Genomic DNA, 19,991 nt, shown 5'->3' with positions numbered 1-19,991 from the left:
ACACTTTGTTCACAACCTTTTTTTAAAAGTATTTATTACCAAAAAAAATGTAAAAACAATCTAATTAAACCAGAAATTTGAGGGTTTTTTTCCTCTAGGATTTTACAAGTCAATGATTATTTCTCCAGTTCTATTTTACTTCAGTTTAAAAAAAATGATAAACCTTTTTTTCCAGTCTGATTATGGAGGTGCAAGTGTACCCCAAATGGCTTGGAACAAATACATGAGAGGTAAAGGCTGTAAAGCTGAGTGTCTGCAAACAGTATCAGAAAGTTTCAGAAATAAACAAAGTGAAAATACAAACTGTTGGCATGAATTTGACATTTATTTTTAGTCATCTTTGCCTTTTGCTCCATATTTAAGAATGTGTGTCAACTCTATATAATTGAAATTTCCCCTCCCTATGCAGCTCATCTATCATCTGTGAACATGTCTCCCATTGTTGTCAGCAATTCTCTCAAGTGATCTTCCTGAATGGTGCCTGTAGCTTCTTCCTCAAAGCAAGCAAAAGTATTTCTGATGATATCTTCTGGGTCTGTTCCGTTTAACTTTTCCCCAAACATTGTGAAGAACATAGTAAAATTTACAGGATCTGGAGCTTCATTCATTGTTGCATCTAGGTACTCATCAGTTGGATTCTTTCCTAAGGAAGCAAGTATATCATGTAAATCTTCCTTGTCAATGAACCATCTCTGATCTGATCAATCATATTGAAGCCCTCTTTGAATTCCTGAATCTGTGAGTGATCAAACACAGCAAATCCATTTGAAGTTGCATGCTGAGGGCACTTCTTGCTGTTCTTTGTTTTTGCCCTTTTGCTCAACGGCTGACTGTTAAGTCCTGAAGCAGCTGAGAACCCGAGGACAGGTTGCAACAAAGACAAGGACATGTTCCCAAACATCGCTGGAGATGAGGGAGGAGGCGGCAGCTACCCTACACTACTGTGCTCACTATGGCCCAGGAAATCAAACACTTAACCCCGGCACTTCTGGCCAGACCCCAAAAAAAATTTTTTAAAGAAAGGTACAAGTATACAAACTACTCCTGTCTATGCAGTTTCCCTAAAATTGATTAATGTAAATGTAAGAATCAATTGATCATTAAGCATTTATTAAGTACTCATTAAGTTGCCGCGAGCACCTGCGTCCACAGCCATGGTCTGATATCGGCAGAGTGTGAAGACAGAAAGAATCACAGGCCAGGTGGAAGATGTGAAGAACAAACTTTGTTTAATGATCTGAGGGCTCAGGCTTATATAGTACTGGATCAAGTAATAGTAACATTATTTTCCATGAAAAGCACAAACCTAATTAAGTGATTTCCTTACTTCCTTGTACCTGTCTGTTACTTTCTTTCCTGCATCCTGTCCTGTACCCTATCCGTTTACTGCTGTCATCCTGTTCTCAAGAGATGGAACGGGGGGGGGGGGTGAGCCGACATCCTGAATTTCACAGCTGTTGGGCTTAGTACAATCTACAGGTAAGACCCGGGCTGGCCTAAGCCCTCCAACTCCCCGGAACTGGCCCTCTACATTAAGTGACTCATTAAGTACTTGTCATTTAAGATGAATAAAGTATTCTGAATATAAATCCTTTCTTTAGTTCTAAAAGACATGGCCTTTATCCTAAAGAAGCTTACAACCTACAACACAGTTATAAGCACAAAGGCAATCCACTTCTTTAGCCATATAGGCTTCAATGTCGTGAGCTTTGAACATCCAAAATCAAAACTTAAATCCTATTGCTTTCAGTACAACATATCTGAGTGGTTACTATTTCTGGCATGTTATTGAATTTGAAAGTTGAATTAAAATATATCCATTATAGGAATGAGAGGGGTAATGTTATTAATATCAAAAATAATTGCAGTGATGATCACCATTACATTCAAGAACTAATCATATGCCAATGTTATATGAAGCTCTGCACATTATGTAGAAGTATAAATAATTCACAATGTGTTTACAAATATGTATAAAAAGATAAACAGTATTATATATTTTCATTTGTGACTTAGAAGACAGAGTGGTTAGCACACTAATCAAATTTGTGGAAAAGACGAATCTAGAAGGTATTGAAATGATAGTACTTTGGAGGATAGCTATATTGAATAAATTACTTAAAGCCAATTAAATATTATGCAGTGAAGATAAAAATAAAGTGGATTACTTAGCAAGTAGTATATCACAAAGATAAGTGTGCATTTATCCAACAACAGCAACAAAAAGAAAATTTTAGAAGCTCATATTAGTTCCTATGAGCTTCTAAAAAGAAAATCAGTAGCATAGATGTTATTAAGCAAAATTTAGTTTTCACTTTTGGCTTGTGTCATATTAGAGAATATAGTGAATATAGTATTATCCTAGAAATCATATTTTAAGCCATAGATTCAATTAATATCTTTTCAATCCCACTCATTCTCAAATTCTCCAAATGTATCCTGATCTACTCTCTCTTTTAATTGACTTTTTAAACTGCTATTCAGTAACATTTGCACATGTCTATTGATTTTAGGTTAAAATATTAATTTGTAAAAGAGATATATTAATTCTCATATGAAAGAGTCACATCAGAGAAAAGAGAGCTGAGAGAAAGAGGGAAGAGAGAGAGACAGAGACAGAGAGACAGAGCGAGAGCTGATTACCTGATTGCAGTCAAAGCCCTGGAGGGCAGCTGCAGTATCAAGAAGTGGGGTTTACAGAAATTCCAAAATGGAGCCAGAATGTTGTAATATTCCCTTGTATTGTGCCACATGTCATGAAAGGTTAAGACTTTTATTCAATAGAGAGATAGATAAACAGGCTTCAGCAGCATGGGAACTCATCTGATTTAAATTGAAAACCTAAAGGTCATAGTCAAAGCTAAACTTGGAAAAATAGATTATTAGTTAAAGGCACACTTAATATTCCATGTGATGTGTGGTTTCACGAAAAAGAATTAAGCAATATGTCTCAAATCATGTGAACTCAATGTCAAAACATGTAAAAACAAAGACTGCAACAAAATAAAATACCAAATATTGAAAATTTTATAAATATGTAAAAGTGCTATAAGATTTAGTCTTTAAGCAAGTAAATTAGATTATTTTATTTTGCCCTATTGAATTCATGCATCTCTATACTATGATCTCCCACAATAGATTCCTTAATATCATTGTCAAGTAAATAATTTTAAACTGAATACACTTTGGGTTTGACCTTTGGTATTTTTAATATAAGATTAGATTAGATAAAGTACTGTACTAAACACTGAGAATACAAACACAAGCAAAGAGAAAGATAACTAATTGAGATTACATTCTGATGAGGGAAGATAATACATAAAAGGAAACTGGGAATGGGAGAGGGAGGTGTAGAGCATAAGGTAAAAAAAAATAAAAAAAAGTCCAGAGAATTAGGAGTGAAATTGAGTTGGAATATACATACACATCACACACACACACACAGACACACACACAAATATATGTATATGTATGTGTGTATTACTTTAGAGACTATTTAGTTATAAAATCTTTGACAGTAGGGATATGCATGCCCACATATATAGGACACTGTTATTCATCTATGGGCAACCTAAGTGCCACCTGATTTCAGATGTTTATCCATAATCTAAATGTTTGAATTCTAAAATAAATAAATAAAGCACACTCACATAATAAAGCATTAGAGCTTTTAGTTTCTTTAGAAATCATCTGATAATTCTACTTTATAGATGAGGAAACTCAAGCCTTCTGATTCTCATTTTGCTGCCTTTTTTACTGTTACCTTCCTACTTCCTATAATGTTCTCTACAGTTTGTTTCTGAGAGGTAGCATGGAGTAGATGACTAAATGCTTAAAGACTGAAGTAGGTTCATACTCCTCTTCAGAAACTGGACTATGTGACTTTGGGTACATCACTTAAAATCTCTGAGCATCCATCTCCTCATCTAGGAAATGCAGTTCATAATCACACCTACCTCATAAGCTAATAAGGATCAAAGGAGAGAAAATATGTAAAGTGCCATAAAAATGACAGCTATCCTTAATGATCATGTTATATAAAAGAAATAAAAATTATTTGTTGGTATTTTCCTTGTCCTTTTTTCCCCCTCAGAATATAAACTTTGCTCATTGGCTACTTTCCATATGTCTGCCTTTTATTCAGACACTGCTCTTTTGTATGTTTTCCTTTTGTTTATATTTATCACAACTTCATTGCTCCAAGCCTGTCCCTTTGTGTTTGTTTTTACTTCTTTGGGGGTTAGGGGGAACATTCTAAAGCTGTAGGAGAATCTTCCTCCAACGCACTGCCCCACCCTCAATAGAAAGGCAAAATAAAAATAACATTCTGAGCATCCCTAGATTCCACAGCTTCTTCCTTCAACATACTTGCCTGTGGTGATAGGTAAGAGGAGTGATTGCTTCTGATGATATCTCTCCTCATTTTGCCCAAGTGTTATAGATGCCACAGGCAATAAATCCCTCAAAAGGAGGTATTATATCCTGACTCCAGACATAACAAATATCAAGCTGTGAACACAAGTTGTCAAATGCTTAAAAGTAGCTCCAGGACCAAGTAAAGTAAAGGGAGGGGTTTATCATCTTCCATGTCTGGGAAGCCAAACACAAGGTTAAATCATATTTCATGAAAAATCAAGACAAAAATATCACGGGGGTAGGGAGGGTTCGAAGCAGCTATACAATATGTTGGTTCTCAAAATAAAGGAACTTCACTTGTGATTGGTTAACTGCTTCATTTTTGTTTGTGTAGAAGATTTAAAAATGGGAAGCTGTCTGTTCTCTTGAAAGCTCACCCAAATTGGCAACTCTGTAGGTTTCTCTAGCTGTAGAGTTGGTTGAAGTTAGAATTCCTATAGGCTGTTCACTTGATTACATTCATTATAGTTCCCTGTGCTGACCATGGAGTGAAATAAGCAGGAAATCTATGATAAATGGCACAATATCTAACTTCTGAGATGGCTCTGGATAGTGTTGGTTTGTTACATATGGAATAATTATTGTGCATATTTCTGGAACCTTGCTGGAAAGCTGTCCTCAGAGTTTGCAGAGAAACATGCATCACTGACCTGTTCAAAAATGACAATTTTTTTAAATTTATTTCTTGTCATGAGGAAAAGGATTGAAAAATAATGATGGAGAGTTTTAGTAGGAATCATTGGTCACTGATGAAATTCATCCTTTGTATTTATATGCCCTACGTGGAATGAGGGTATTACAAGGCGGTGAGCATAAATACTTAACGGATCAAGCAGTCCTTTTTATGAAAGGATAAAAAAAGTAGTCATGAAGGGAAGAAAGGAAATGATTTTTGATCATTATTTTGACTCACTTTGAGAAAGACACATAGAGTTTAAAGAACAAAAAAAAAAAAGAAGCTACATCAGCCTCCAGTTCACAAGGCTCACTAAGTGAAAGTGTGGGGAAAGGGTAGAGGGAATTTATACAGAGCCTACTGTGTGCCAAATGCATTTCTGAGATAGGTACTGTTATTATCTCCATTTATAGTTGAGGAAACTCAGCGACAGCAGGTCAAGTGACTTGCCCAGGGTCACAAAGCTAGTAAGAATCTGAGGTTACATTTGAATTGAGATCTTTCTTTCTCCAGGCCCAGTGCTCTATCAACTATATACCACCTACCGGTATTAGCAAATGAGATCACAGATGCTCAGTTGAAATAATCTTCAAACACCATGCAGTCCAACCCTGTACATGGGCAAGAATCTCCATAACATCTCCATTTCTGACAAGGGGACATCTAATCTATTAAGAATTCAGTGTTGAAACACAAAAGGCTAGATGAAAAAGCCTGGGGAACAGTAAGCACATAAGCTATGCAGCTTCAAGAAGAATTGGAAATTTAAGCTTCAACTGCTGCTTTTGTTCAGTTGTGCCTGGCTCTTTGTGACCCTTTTTTGGAGTTTTCTTGGCAAGGTTACTGGAGTACTTTACTATTTCCTTCTCCAGATGAGGAAACTGAGGCAAACAAGGTTGAGTAGCTTGTTTATGGCCACACCTTTAGTGTCTGAGTCAGGATTTGAACTCAAGCCTTCCTGACTCTAGGCCCAGCACTCTATCTGCTGTGCCAGCTAGCCATCCAAATTTGATCTAGTGGAACACTAATTTCTGGTGGAGTTATAGAGGGAATGTGGAAATTAAAAATCATAGCTAGCTGCTAGAGGTTCAAACATTTTTATTTCTTTTGCATTCTTGCTCTAAAGGGGGTTTTCCTTCCAAAGTTTGTGATCATAGAATTCCAAAATGGGACAGGCTTGAGTTTAAAGGTCATCTAGTCCAACTCCTTCATTTTACAGATGAGGAAATGGAACCCAGAGAAGTTAAATGATTTTGCTAAGGTCGTAGAGTTAGTAGGAAGGATAGACAGTACTCAAATCCAGTTTCCCTTTGTCTGAAAGATTTCACTTTTCAGTCCTTTATTGATTCAATATTCTTGAATCTTCTCTCACTATTATTTCTCCATAGAAGACTTGGGGTGTATCTCAGTTGCTTGTTTCTATCTGAATAATAACCTCTGTTAGTGAAGTTAGTTTAAGGACCTCCAAATTGGAGGCTCTGTATACATACCCTGAGGGCTATGTGATCGACTGATCTGATGGCCCGGATAGTAAAACATATTCTACCCTCTTTTTGAAAGCCAACCATAGATTGTATCCAATTTAACTATACTACTCTTCATATCTATTCATATTGATCGATATTCCATTCCTCCCCATTTCTACCCCTCCTCCCACCCTCATGACTGCACTAGGCATTGAGTCCTCAGGGCAGTTACCATTTAAGCAGACCACAGACATACCCACAGCAACTATGAAGGCAACATTTATTGTCCTTGTCACCTAGAAACCTCGCCTATTGTTCACCTTCTGGATAAGTCAGTCCCCTTTCAGTTGTTGAACTTTATATTCTGGGGCAGTGTCCTTTGTCCACATGTCACTACACTGCTCAATAAACTCCAATGTCTCCTTATAGATTCTGGGATTCAATATTATTTCACCTTTGTCTCAGTGTTCTAATACATATATGTACTGATATAGCAATACCTGCATGTGATTTGTTAATAAGCAAATAAAAAGAAAATCAGGCATGTGCTCATTTTCTTTTTTCTTTTTTGTTGATAGGATTATATAATCAAAAATTTGGAGACTTCTGTGATAATTCGTTCTGCAGTTCTTTTCTCCTTAGACCAAGAAATTCTCTGTCTCTGTCACTTGATGCCAAAGACAAACAAATTTTTTTTGGGGGGGAGGGGTCAGGATAGAAGCTTTCTGCATGATTAGGTGTCTGCCACCAAGTGAAAAATCTCTAATAGTTTTCTGCAACTGGCAGGAGAAACAGTTGCCCTCACCACAATTTTAGCTATGTGGTACTGGACCAAAGACCTTAATTCCCCTTTTACCACTGTTACTCTCCAGCTGTGGCTACACAAAAACTTGCACAGGAACAGGGCTCATTCTCAACCGTCAGGAGAATTACCTTTCTAGAAATCCAAATACAGACGCTACAAATTCTTTTGTCCTTTGTTATCATAACTCTCTGTTCCCTTAACTCTCTTTCATACCTGGACAGTGAACAATAAATGGGACTTTCTTTTGTGAAATCCTCAAATGGCTAGCACATAGTAGGTGTTTGATAAATATTTATTGATTGACTGACTGACTAATTCAAAGGCCTTAATTGGAGTCTGCCTATGATACTCACTAGATATTTGATAATGGACAAGTCACTTAACCTCTCTGCGTCTCAGTTTCCTAATCTGTAAAACGAAGAGAGAGAGTCATATTTACAATCTATAAAAAGCCAGCCTGAGAGGCAGAGAAAACTAGTTTAAAGTCTTATGTATGACAAAGTTTCTATGCAACCATGGGAAAGTTACTTAAACTCTCAATGACTAAGGCACTTTAAATTACACAGTAGTTGTTAGTCTGCATTGGTGATAGGAATCTCCATAGGGAGCATTCTCTACACTCATGAAATCATAGGTCCACACCCCAAAAATAAAATAAAATAAAAAATGGAGATAATAAGAACTGGAGAAGCAGAGGGAACTGAGGGGATTAGGACAGCAAGTGGATAATCATAGAAATGGAGTGAACCACATTGACTCCATCTTGCAACTCAATTCCGGAACTAGTTCAATTCTCTCTCGTTCAATGATGGGTCTAGTCTGACTTCAGCCTTGTGAGAAAACTGTTCAATTGTAGGAATTGGGAGAAAACTCTATTCTATTATTTGAACCTAGCCCTGCGTCGCTGGGAAGCTGGAGCACCTTATACCTACTAAAGACCCTTAAATGAGGACTTAGATTTGCTGACCAGAAACTCAGGCAGATCCAGAGAAACACTTTACACTGTTCAGGAACTTACTATAGGAACATCCCTATTGTTCTCCCAACTGGTTTTCTTTAGCACTAGGATGAAATTATCCCAATCACTTATTGGGTTATGAGTTTCCCAGTCCTTAGGAATGATTTCCCTCAGACATATGCTTTTCATTTTCCCAGGCCCATAAATGGGAGAATGAGGAGACATGGTATAAGAGGCAGAATGTAGGGAAAAGGATATTGAATTTGGAGTCAGAAAGGCTTGGGTTCAAGGCCTGGTTCTGATATGACCTTGGACAAGTCATTTAGAGGTCTATTTTTGTAGCGTGAAGGGGGCTGGCTTCAGAATCAGGAGACAGGTTTGAATCTGCTCTTCATCATTTACTAGCTATGGGACTAGTTAAATAACTAGCAGTCATTCTAGAAGTCATTTAACTGAATCTCAGTTTTCTTCTCTGCAAAATGAAAATAATAATAATGAGCCACACATTAACTACCTTACAGAGTTGTTGTGAGCAAAGTAAATGAATAAATGTAAGTTTGTAAATGTGACAAAATGTGATTATCTTCCCTTTATAATATATCAATCTACACATAGATAAGATATCTACATAGAAGACAGAAATATTTCCGTAGATCTGTAGATAGATAAATAGATTAACTTTCTATCTAACATATATATATAGAGAGTCATTTGCATGCTGTCTCCTACATTACAAAGTTAGATCTCTAAACGTAGTGATTTTTTTTCCCTTTCTTTGTATCCTCAATGGTTAGTACAGTGCTTGCTACACAAAAAGCCCTTAATAAAAATGCTTACTGTTGGCTAACATGATCTAAAGCTGACATTGTTGTTCTTGTTCTTGTTACTGTTGTTATGCAGCATGTACAAGTGGGTATATTCATACGTACTATTATGTATTAATGGTTATCTATGTGTGGTATAATTACAGATTTTTTAAAATTTCTTTATAATTACTTAATAATACTTTAATATAAACCAATTTGACTTCATTACATGCCTATAATCATAATTATCAATAAATCAATTGCCAGGCAGTGTAACCTGACACATTTTTATGTATGGGGAATATCTGGAATATCTAATGTTGCCAGAATAAACAAGGATATTATGAAGGGGTGACTTTCTAGCATCTTAGACAAGTTCGTCCCCAGGGCTTAGCAAAATAGAGAAAAAAAAATAAGTCCAACTAGCTCAACACATAGAAAATGACAACAAGCATCCTAGTTTTTGTGTCTGAGGAGAACTAGCTAGGAGAAAGTGCCTAATCACGAGGTCCTTTTAGGTTTTTGTTGTTGTTTATTTTCTATCAACTAATCCTCTTCAATGGATTCCGAGACATCATTTCCTTTCAATAACAAAACAAAATTAAAAGAGCCAACATGGTATAGGAGAGCCAACATGGAGTCATAGTTCAAAGACTTTAGCTAAATTTCCATATTATTTACTAGCTATGTAAACTTTGTCAAGTCATTAAACCATATTGGGGCTCAGTTTTTTAGTTTGTTTGGTTTTTTGTTCATTCAATCTGTAAAATGCGCATGAAAATACATGCTATGTCCACCTCCCAGGACTCTTGTTTAAATCACACACACACATGCACACACACAAAAAAAATGTACAGTGAAGTATTTTGAAAACCAGTTTGGAATCTGATATACATTTCAATGCCTAAATTTTCAAATGTAAAAAAGAGCAAAACTATTTGACCTGGTGGCCTTAAAAAGCCAATTTTCTTCTGCTGCTATGATGTCATGCAGAATATTTCTTAAGTTTCTCTGATGTCAGGGCTTAAAGAGGTTATCCCAAGTGGGTCAAAGAAAGACCTTATTTTTCATTCCTCAGTTGCACTCCTTGTGATAAGTTCCTTTTAGGAGGTTGCTCTTACTTTTCATAGAAACTATGTTATAGATCACCTAGTCCAACATCCTGCTTTTAAAGATGAGGAAACTGAGGTCCAGAGTGGTTAGGTGACTTGTCCATGTTCATATATATAGTAAGTGGACAAGGTGAATCCAAATCCAAGGTTCTTTCTGCTGCCCCGGGATCAAAATTGTGATTGATGTTATGCCTACAACAATGATTAGTTCTGGTCACAGAATGTATAGCACATTTTTTAAATGTAATTTTCTCATTAGATAAATTATTACTAAAGCTTTAAGTGATACCAAAGCAATTTAAATACAAGTTTGAATATTACAATAAACCTTACCAAAGCATTCATTAACAGTAGGCCAGAAGAAACCTTTTAAGGTGGCTTATGAGGCTATTAGTATTAAGACTTCTGATGACCCTAGGCATGAAACAATAGATGCTTGCCTCCCTTTCCTTTTTTACTTTTTTTTTGGGGGGTGTTGGGTAGGGGATGGAGGATGGGGTTGTTCCTGGTGTGGTTTATAGGTTTACATTTCAGAAATGTTAATATTAGCATTTCAGCCAAAACAATAATCTTGTAGAGGTCTAAAAAGAATGTGCATTACCTCCCCAATACCATGTTCAATTTTCTCTATAAAAGGTCTTGAATTCACATGGTAAAGGACTGTAGGTCCATGCTCTAAGAACTGACTTGGGAAGAGCATCATAAAATTTAGATTCTGCTGCCTTCTCTCTCACAAGTAGACATGGTTAGATTTCCCCACTGACCTAATTATCCCCTTCCCTTTGATTCACAACAGGGCTTACATAGCATAGCAAGCAAATAGCTAAAGGTGTCTGACCTCTCACAAAAGTAATAAGTACATTCCCGCAATGAACTTGATCTGTCCAATAGCCTTCTTAAATCTTTCATGAAACTTCAGAAGTTCAGGATATGCTTAGAAATCTGTTTTGACATTGCTTTTCCTAAGCTCATTAAAGCTCTAATAACTGGAATTCCGTCTATGTGTACATAGCTGTATTTCTGAGGGAAAACTCAAACCAGAGCATAGCTCTATTTGAAGCATAGCATGCTCTCAGTTGTCATGGAGTAGAGATACGTGGCTACTTTTTTCCATTTATGTAAAGCCAGGTTTTTTCCCACCCCTTCTTACCTCCCCTGGTAATTAGTACATTTATTTGAGGTTAGTAGAATCATAACAGCTTAACAATTAAGAAATATTTATTAAATGCTATTTACTGTGTGTCAGGCCCTTTCCAGTCACTGGGGATACAAACAGGAACACAAAACAGGTGTCCTCAAGGAGCTTATATTCTGAGAATTTGTTTGCTGGACTATGAAGACATATATTAAGGGATTTTTATTTTTTAGGCTTCTTTGTTTTTGCACATGGAAGGTAGTAGTGTGAAAAACAAATTAGTGAAAAAATGTATGTGTGTGTGTGTGTGTGTATATATATATATATATATGTATGTATGCATGTATGTATATTTAATAAAAAGGAATAATATGACTTTTAATGGGGCAGCTAGGTGTTACAACAGATAGAGTGCCTAGCCTACAGTCAGGAAGACTCACCTTCCTGAGTCAAATCTGGCCTCAGACAATTAACTGTGTGATCCTAGGAAAGTCACTTAACCCTGTTTGCCTATGTGTCTTCATTTGTAAAATGTGCTAGAGAAGGAAATGGCAAACCACTCCAGTATCTTTGCCAAGAAAACCCCAAATTGAGTCATGAAGAATTGGACAGGACTGAAACGATTGAACAACAACAGTAACAATGTGATTTCTAAGTTGGAATGACTATGTGCCACAAAAGGGCAAAAATTATATCTTATTTTTCCTTGTAACCCCACACAGCCCACATCAGGGCACCTTCCTCAGATGAACTTTTGAATAAATAGAATCCCAGCATTTTTTTTACAGCTTACATCCTATTGGCCTGATTAATAACCTACAAATTTCAAATCATACTAGATCACAGGACCATAGATTTCTAAGCACAGTCATGGGATGTACTTAACATGAGGAAGACAGTTTTCTGTGCCATACGATTCAGGTTATTCCTATGTCCTTTCGAATATTGTTGCATGCCTTAAAAAGGATTGGAGATTCAGCATGGAATGGAAGGAGCTACAATTTGCCTTTCCCAGTCCCTCTAGTTGCTATTACCTTCCCTTCCAAAGTTCCCTTCCATCTATTTTGTATGTATCTCTTTAGGCACATGTTGCCTCCCCTTGAGAGCAAGAGCTGGTTTTTATTTTTGTTTGCACCCTTATCACTTAGCACAATGTCTGCCACATAGTGAGGGCTCAATAGATATTGGCAGATTGATAGAGCCCTGTGGGATCGCTACCATCTACTCCTTTACAAGTACAAGTTTATGCCTCCTCAAGGTACTCTCTAAACAGATCAGGAGTCCTCCATCTCTTGACTGATTATTAAATTGAGCCTACTACTTCCCCTTCTTGTTCTTCCTCCTCCTCTCCCTCCTTCTTCTTCTTCCTTCTTCTTCTTTCTTCTTCTGTTTCTTCTTCTTCTTCTGTTTCTTCTTCTTTCTTCTTCTGTTTCTTCTTCTTCTTCCTTCTTCTTTCTTCTTCTGTTTCTTCTTTCTTCTTCTGTTTCTTCTTCTTCCTTCTTCTGTTTCTTCTTCCTTCTTCTTCTTTCTTCTTCTGTTTCTTCTTTCTTCTTCTGTTTCTTCTTCTTCTTCTGTTTCTTCTTCTTTCTTCTTCTCCTCCTCCTTCTTCTTCTTCGTCTTCGTCTTCTTCTTCTTCTTCTCTCCGTCTTTCTCAGATAAATTATTTAATATCCAATTAATTGATTAGTTGGGATAGGGAGGGAACTTCATTCATACTCATTCAAGATATATTTATTAATGGGTTACTAGTGCTAGGTACAAAAGTAGCTTCTATATGCTGTGATACAAAAAGTTATGAAATAGTCCCTGACATAAAAGAAGTTAAAGTCTTGGTTGTGGGATAGGGTGGACAATGACCTCAGATACGCAAATATAAAATATATACAAAGCGGTTTCCACAGTGACAGTGTTAGACACCAGCAACTGGGGGAATCCGGACAAACTTCGTATAGGAAAAAAACCTTGAAACTAGGCATTTATGAGGCAGAGGAGGAAAGACTGCATTTGAGGAATGGAAAACAGCCTGGACAAAGAAATGCATGAAGGAAGGAGAGAGATTGTCTTGTGCAGGGAACCACAGTTGGTTGGCTTATGTACCATGTGGCATGCGTGAAGACAACTAACGTATAGTAAGCTAAGAAAGATAGAATTCCAGTTCTGAACGTTATGATCTCTTGAGAAATAAAGGACATTTCACCTGAACAGCCTATAGTCTTTTCCAATGTATAAATTGGAAAACATTGTATAAATGATATAAATCAATACCATCATCATTATTATCTCAATATTAAGCCTTCCCTGCCTAGACCAGGAACTTTACGGAAACAATCATTTGTCACTCTCATGGGGATCAGAGATCACTTCATTAGTCAGTCACTTTTAAAAAAGGAGCTCCAGCAGTTCAGCCAAATAGATACCCATGTAACTTTAAAGTTTACCTGCATATTAATGCAGCTCAGCATAAGCTTTATCTTATGCAAAATACACTACAAAACTACATGATTAAAAAGCCCCAACTTCCTAGTGTCTCTAGACTTTCACTCCCTTGATGTATCTTAACAGGAAATGAATTACAATGGGATGAGTTTCTTGGTTTGTTCCACAGCTTGCATGCATGGTAGAGCCAGAAGCAAAGCTCATTCTGAATTCACATCAGCTCCATGACTCTGCAGAGCACAGTGAAAAATAGTCCAAGGTGAATTTGCCAAACACCCCAAATCTTCCCAAAGGAAATAGGGGAAAATTCAGCATTCACCCTTTTCCCCACCATTCTTCTATCTATTAAAAAAAAAAAACTGCCTTTTAAGGCTTTTTTTTATAAACCAACTTCCTGCTGCCTCATCCAGGCCCTCATTATATCTCACCTAAACTACAAGTATTGTTATAGCCTTCTGACTATTCTTTCTTCTTCCATCTCTTACCTTTTCAATCTATCCTATATAAGGCTGCCAGGCTACAGATCAATCTTCAAGCGTGGTGTTCATTTTGTCAACTCCCCCATTGCCACCTTGTTAAAAAAATAAATAAATAAACTGCTCTTAGGTTACTGATATCTACAGAATAAGGCACAAAGTCATCAGCCTGGAATTCAAATACATCCAGAATGTGACCTCAAACTGATCTTTGCAGCTTTTCTCCCACTCTTCTTCCATTGATATCTTTTTCCCTTCCACTGCAGTGAGCTGCATGGCTCACTGGTCCCCTTACACCCATTGTAAAGTCCTGCTTCCATCCCTTGGCTAATTGCTTTTATGCATACTTGCTGAAGCCTTATCCCTATTGAAAGGGTCTGCTCAAATGGTACCTCTCCCAGAAAGCCTTTTGTTTGTTTGTTTGTTTCAGCATTGAACAAACTGTGAGCACTCCTTCTTCTGAACCCTTTAATTGCATTGTTTATATTTCTCTGGGAAGTACTTGCTATATTCAGATTTGGATTATAGTTATGTGTGAGCTCGTCTCATCTTCCCTACTGGATTGTAAGCTTCTTGACAATAAGGAGTGAGTTTTATTTATCTTTGTATTCTCTACATTCCCCACACTCTCTTTGATCTATAACCAATCTCTTGAACCGAGAACCTCACTAAATATTTGTTGTGTTAAATAATTTAAATTAATTGTTCTAATTCAGGAAAATATTTGCCATGATTATACATATATATATATATATATATGTGTGTGTGTGTGTGTGTGTGTGTGTGTGTGTGTGTGTATATATATATGTGTGTGTGTGTGTGTGTGTGTGTGTGTGTGTGTGTGTGTGTGTGTGTATAAATCACCTGAAATTTCTATGATACCTTTTCTACTTCCTTGCTGTGACTCTTTACAAAGGCTAACTTGATTTTTTTTTTGTAATTTTCCAACTGAGAAATAATTTATATACAGGATTTTTCTTATTACTACACATGACCTGCTTGATAGAACCTCATGCTTTCATTACAAGAACAGAAGTTCAAAGGTTCCAAATGCAAGGAAAATGTGTATTTGATTGGGATTATATGTCAAAATCAATGAACAACAAGCTTTAAAATATCAATTTTAAAAACCACATTTATACCAATTAATTTTTATTGGCTTTATCTTAGAAACACTGGAAACTGCATGTAAAGTTTTTTATTACATTATTTATTAATACTTCTCATGTGGATTTTAAAAGTTGTGGGGTTTTTTTCTAACAACACTGAATTAAACTAGTTGAATTCCTCTAAAAGAACTCCCTCCCAGATGACAGTGTTGTCATTCTTTTCACCTTTTTTTATATGTTCCTTTTTCTATCTCTATTACTACAAGCCTAGCTCTCAGCTCCTTAATTAACCTTCTCACATGAACTATTGCAAAAGACTTCTACCTAGTCTCCTGACTCCATTCTCTTTCCTCACAAATCCAAATATTGCTGAAAGCACAGATCTGATAATGTTATCAGGACAGAGAATAATAAAGGTAGAAAGGACCTCAGTGGTCAAGTAGGTCTTTCCAAATAATTAATTCTGTCTGTAATCTCCCTGACAAGTAGCCTTCTAACGTCTTCTTAAACACTTTCATTGACAGGGAATTCTTGAATATCCCTGTTCATGTGTGTGCACACACATGCACTCACACACATACACATACAAACAATAAGTAGGTATGAAGTACTTTCCATTTTTATATTGGCTTAATGAAAGACAGCATGATATAGTGGAAAGAACAATGGACTTGGAGTCAGGAGAGAACTACATTCCAATCTTGCCTCTGAAACTTTATCAATTTTGTGATCATGGTCAAGTCATTCTGAACCTCAGTTTCCTTTTCTGTAGAATGTAAATAATAATATCTTTTGTAATTATATCAAAAGGATGACATGAGAATTAAATGAGTAGTAAGAGAGGGAAAAGTTGCCGTCTCCCTCACTTCAGTTGAAGTAACCGCAGAAAGTAAGAAATAGAAAACAGAGATAATTAGATGTTAATATTTGATCTATACTCACCTATTCCTTTATGAAGTTTTGGGGAAAAAAGCATTCCCTGACTGAATTGGAAAAGGAGCTTGGCATTCACTAGCAAAATACTGGCCATATGCTCTTGACCTTAAAATAATTAAACTTACCAATACTTTGATGAAATAGCTTTTGTGGAGTGTTATCTAAATCATAGTCCCCATCAGAGAACAGAAAAGAGAGGAATGGATTTTCTCCATTCCCGTCTCCTATCAGCCATGGCATCTTTGATGGAATTATTCATCCAAGAGGAAAAACCACCTCTGTCAGGGGTTGACAAAGAGAAGTGATAGTTGTAACAGAAAGCTGCTTCAAGGAGTGTAATCCCCAGCAACACAGAATCAAGTCACAGAAAAAGAGGCAGGTGTAGAAATCAAAGTTGGGTCATTATGGTAAAGAGATGGTCAGTTGAACCGAAATGAGTGAATCACTTAGCAAAAACATTGAATCCAGGAGGAAACAATATAAGGATATGATGAGAAAAGAAAGAACATCAAGGCTCGGCAGGAGTGGAAGCATGCATTGCCTTAGCCACATATATTCCCTTCCTGTGAGCCTCACTACCAGTGCTCTCTTCCCACTGATGCTACCTCCATTTTGGGGGTGTTGGAGGTATTCAGCACCTCTAGCTAAAGTAACTAGTACCTTGCTGAGGTTCCCTCTGTGAGGGCTTGCCAAGTCTTTTCCAGGGCTGCTCATCCACCTTTGGTGTCTATCTGCACTCAACTCTCACCTGTGGTTCCAAGAAGCTGTAGTATACACAGCCGCCACACCCCAGTAAAACCATCTTGGCAGACAAGTTAAAGCAGATTGAGGGTAACTGACAGGTTGAGGTCTCTTTGACATTAAATCTGTTGGTGAATTAGGGGGGTGTCAACCCCAAGCATGTGAAGACTTCCTCTGAGAACAATTTGTTCCAATGGCCATGAAGCAGGTGCTATGAGCTTGGTCAGACATGGGAGATGTCAAGGTCATTCACTGCTTCCCAGGCCATGGACGGTCATATTGACTTTTGTCTTGCCACCATACCTTGATGACTCTGAAAGACAGCGAGACAGCGAGAGAGAGAGAGAGAGAGAGAGAGAGAGAGAGAGAGAGAGAGAGAGAGAGAGAGAGAGACAGTGATACAGACAGAGAGAGACTTATGACTTTGTGCCTCATTTGAATCCAATTCACGAATAAATCCAGACATCACTCCATGATGTCATTGGTCCTATTTGAAATGAAGGATGAATAACAATCAATATTTGTGGGAAAGTGCACTTTAGGATTATGGACCAAATATTTCACAGCTCCTGTTTTTATAAGGACATCTTAATAAATGCCTTTGCTTTGAGCTGACTATGTGTCATGGCTGATTATAAAGGTAATCTCCCTAGGAGAGAGATGAAAGCTAGAGCTCTAAGACTGTGAATCCACAAAGTACTGCAGTACTTGAGGATAGTCACCACACTGAGGTAATTGTATACCACAAGTGAGTCTGAATTGGGGAGGAGTTTCCCTTAGGAGAGGGGTACTTTTAAATCTTCTACAAACCTTAAAGTACTAAGGGGATATCTATTATTCATTCTTATTAATATGTTTTCCTTACATTAGGCTGAAATTGGTCTCCTTGTAACTTCCATCCACTGATTCTGGTTATATCCATTCAGCCAAAGAGACCAACAACTTTTTAGCTGAAAGCCTTCCAGATATTTGGATATCACTATCATTTTTCTGCCTCTGAAGTGCTACTTCACTGTAATGTGTTGGTGACCATGGTATCTCAGAAGCTATGCCAATAGGGCATAAGCTCTAACAGATTTAGCCACGCTAGAAAGTTTTCAAGCACACCCTCCGTGGTTGAGTGCATATCTGGTTTTGTTTGTTTGCTTGTTCATTTGTTTGCTTTTCCAAATACTAGCCTAGCTAATTGTTTATCTACTTGTCCCCAGGTTTGAAGCTGGTTGATTAATTTTTCAGCTATAGGAACTCTTTAAGGCCTTCTTCTCAATCACAGTAAGATTGTAATCAGCATCAGTTGGAGTAATATTTATACCAAAGAATGGGGCATTAATTTGACTGAATTAATAGATTTAACTTACATGTTATTAAAACACATTATCTTGTATTTTTATCTTAACAATTAAAAGATATGAATTTTTTAATGTTCAAGCACTTGAAAGGGGTTCATTGGAAAGCATAAAATACATCTAAAGTAGAGCAGAAAAAAGAACATAGTCAGCTAGTAGATGGACTCATCTGATAAAGGAGGATTTAAAGTAATAGAGGATTGAGACAAGAACATTGAGAAGCTAAAGCGTGTCCAGAGGAGGGGCGTCTTAACAAAAGGATTTGATTCGTAAAACTTGGACTCAGTGAAAAGGCTGCACTCAAGGACCTAGAAGGCCACATGTGGCCTTGAGGCCTGAGGTTCCCCACCCCTGGCTTACACCATAGGGTGGTGTATACAAGAAGGGGGTGTTATCCCTTAGGAAGAGGGGAAGGTTTGAGAGGAAAAATAAGCAGTTTAGCTTTGGACATGTTGAGTTTAAGATGTCTATGGCTCAGCTAGTTCAAGATATCCAATAGTCAGTTGAAGATTCAAGCCTGCAGGTCAGGAGAGAGGTTAGGGCTGGACAAATAGATATAAGAATCAGCTGCAAAGAGATGACAACTGAATACATGGGCACTGATGAGATTACTAAGGAAAATGGTAAAGGGGGAGGAAGGTCCTGGAAAGAGCCCTGAGGGATCTCCACAATTAGTGGGCATATTCTGGATGACTATTGAGTGAAGTAGACTGAAAAAAAAAAACTCAAGAAAAGAGAATATCAAGGAAAAGTATAAAAAGCACAAAGGGTAAAGAAGCATAAGAACTCAGAAAAAGCCATTAAATTTGGCACTCAAGAATTCATTGGAAACTTTAAAGAGGGCAGTTTCAGATGAACAACAAAGTCAGAAATCACTCTGATGAGAGTTAAGAAGAAAGTGAGAGTAAAAGAGATTTCCCAGAAACTTAAGAAAGAATTATTCCGAATACGTAAAGTGACTTATCATAGAAGACTTATACTTTTTCCCCTTTGGTCCCAGAGAGTAAAAGTAAGATCAACAGGTGGAAATTATAGGAAGGCAGATTTCAGCTCTATAGAAAAATAATTTCCTTGCATCTGCTGATTTTTGATAAAATATTTTCTATGACCCACTGGGTATGTGTTAGGAGTAGGTAAAAGCATACTTATGCATGTATATCAAGATAGGGATGTATCTATAAATAACAAATTTTGGAAAAAGCATTTGTGAAACATTTGGTTTTCAATAGAATTGGCTGCCATTCAGGAAGTGAATTTCCTATTACAGAAGGTCTTCTAGCTAAGCCTACTTGTTGGGAATGTTGTAGTGGGGATTCATGCTTCAGGAATAAACTGAACAAATGACCACTAAGGTTTCTTCTGATTCTGACATTCTGTGATTCTTTTTATCTGCAATGGCTAATACCCAAATGATCTCTGATTTCATCAGCGAGGATATTACATTTCATGATGTATATAACATCTGATGCAAATTTTGTCCACATTCTTCCCAAAGCCTGAGGTAATAATTTCACTAGAGTTTTAGCACTACTTTAATCTGACTAGTAATCAGACGACAGGAATAAATTTTCTT

The 19,991-nt window shown here is 37.0% G+C and overlaps 1 pseudogene; it reads right to left on the bottom strand.

Annotated features, from left to right (window-relative positions):
* Window positions 1-330: 330 nt before the first annotated feature.
* Window positions 331-901, bottom strand: LOC110217456 (myosin regulatory light polypeptide 9 pseudogene; annotated as a pseudogene).
* Between the last annotated feature and the right edge of the window lie 19,090 nt (window positions 902-19,991).

Source organism: Phascolarctos cinereus, unplaced genomic scaffold (assembly GCF_003287225.1).
Source record: "Phascolarctos cinereus isolate Bilbo 61053 unplaced genomic scaffold, phaCin_HiC Scaffold_9;HRSCAF=440, whole genome shotgun sequence".
Classification (NCBI taxonomy): domain Eukaryota; kingdom Metazoa; phylum Chordata; class Mammalia; order Diprotodontia; family Phascolarctidae; genus Phascolarctos; species Phascolarctos cinereus.
The sequence above is the reverse complement of the archived record's forward strand: the minus strand, read 5'-3'. Positions and strand labels throughout refer to the sequence as shown.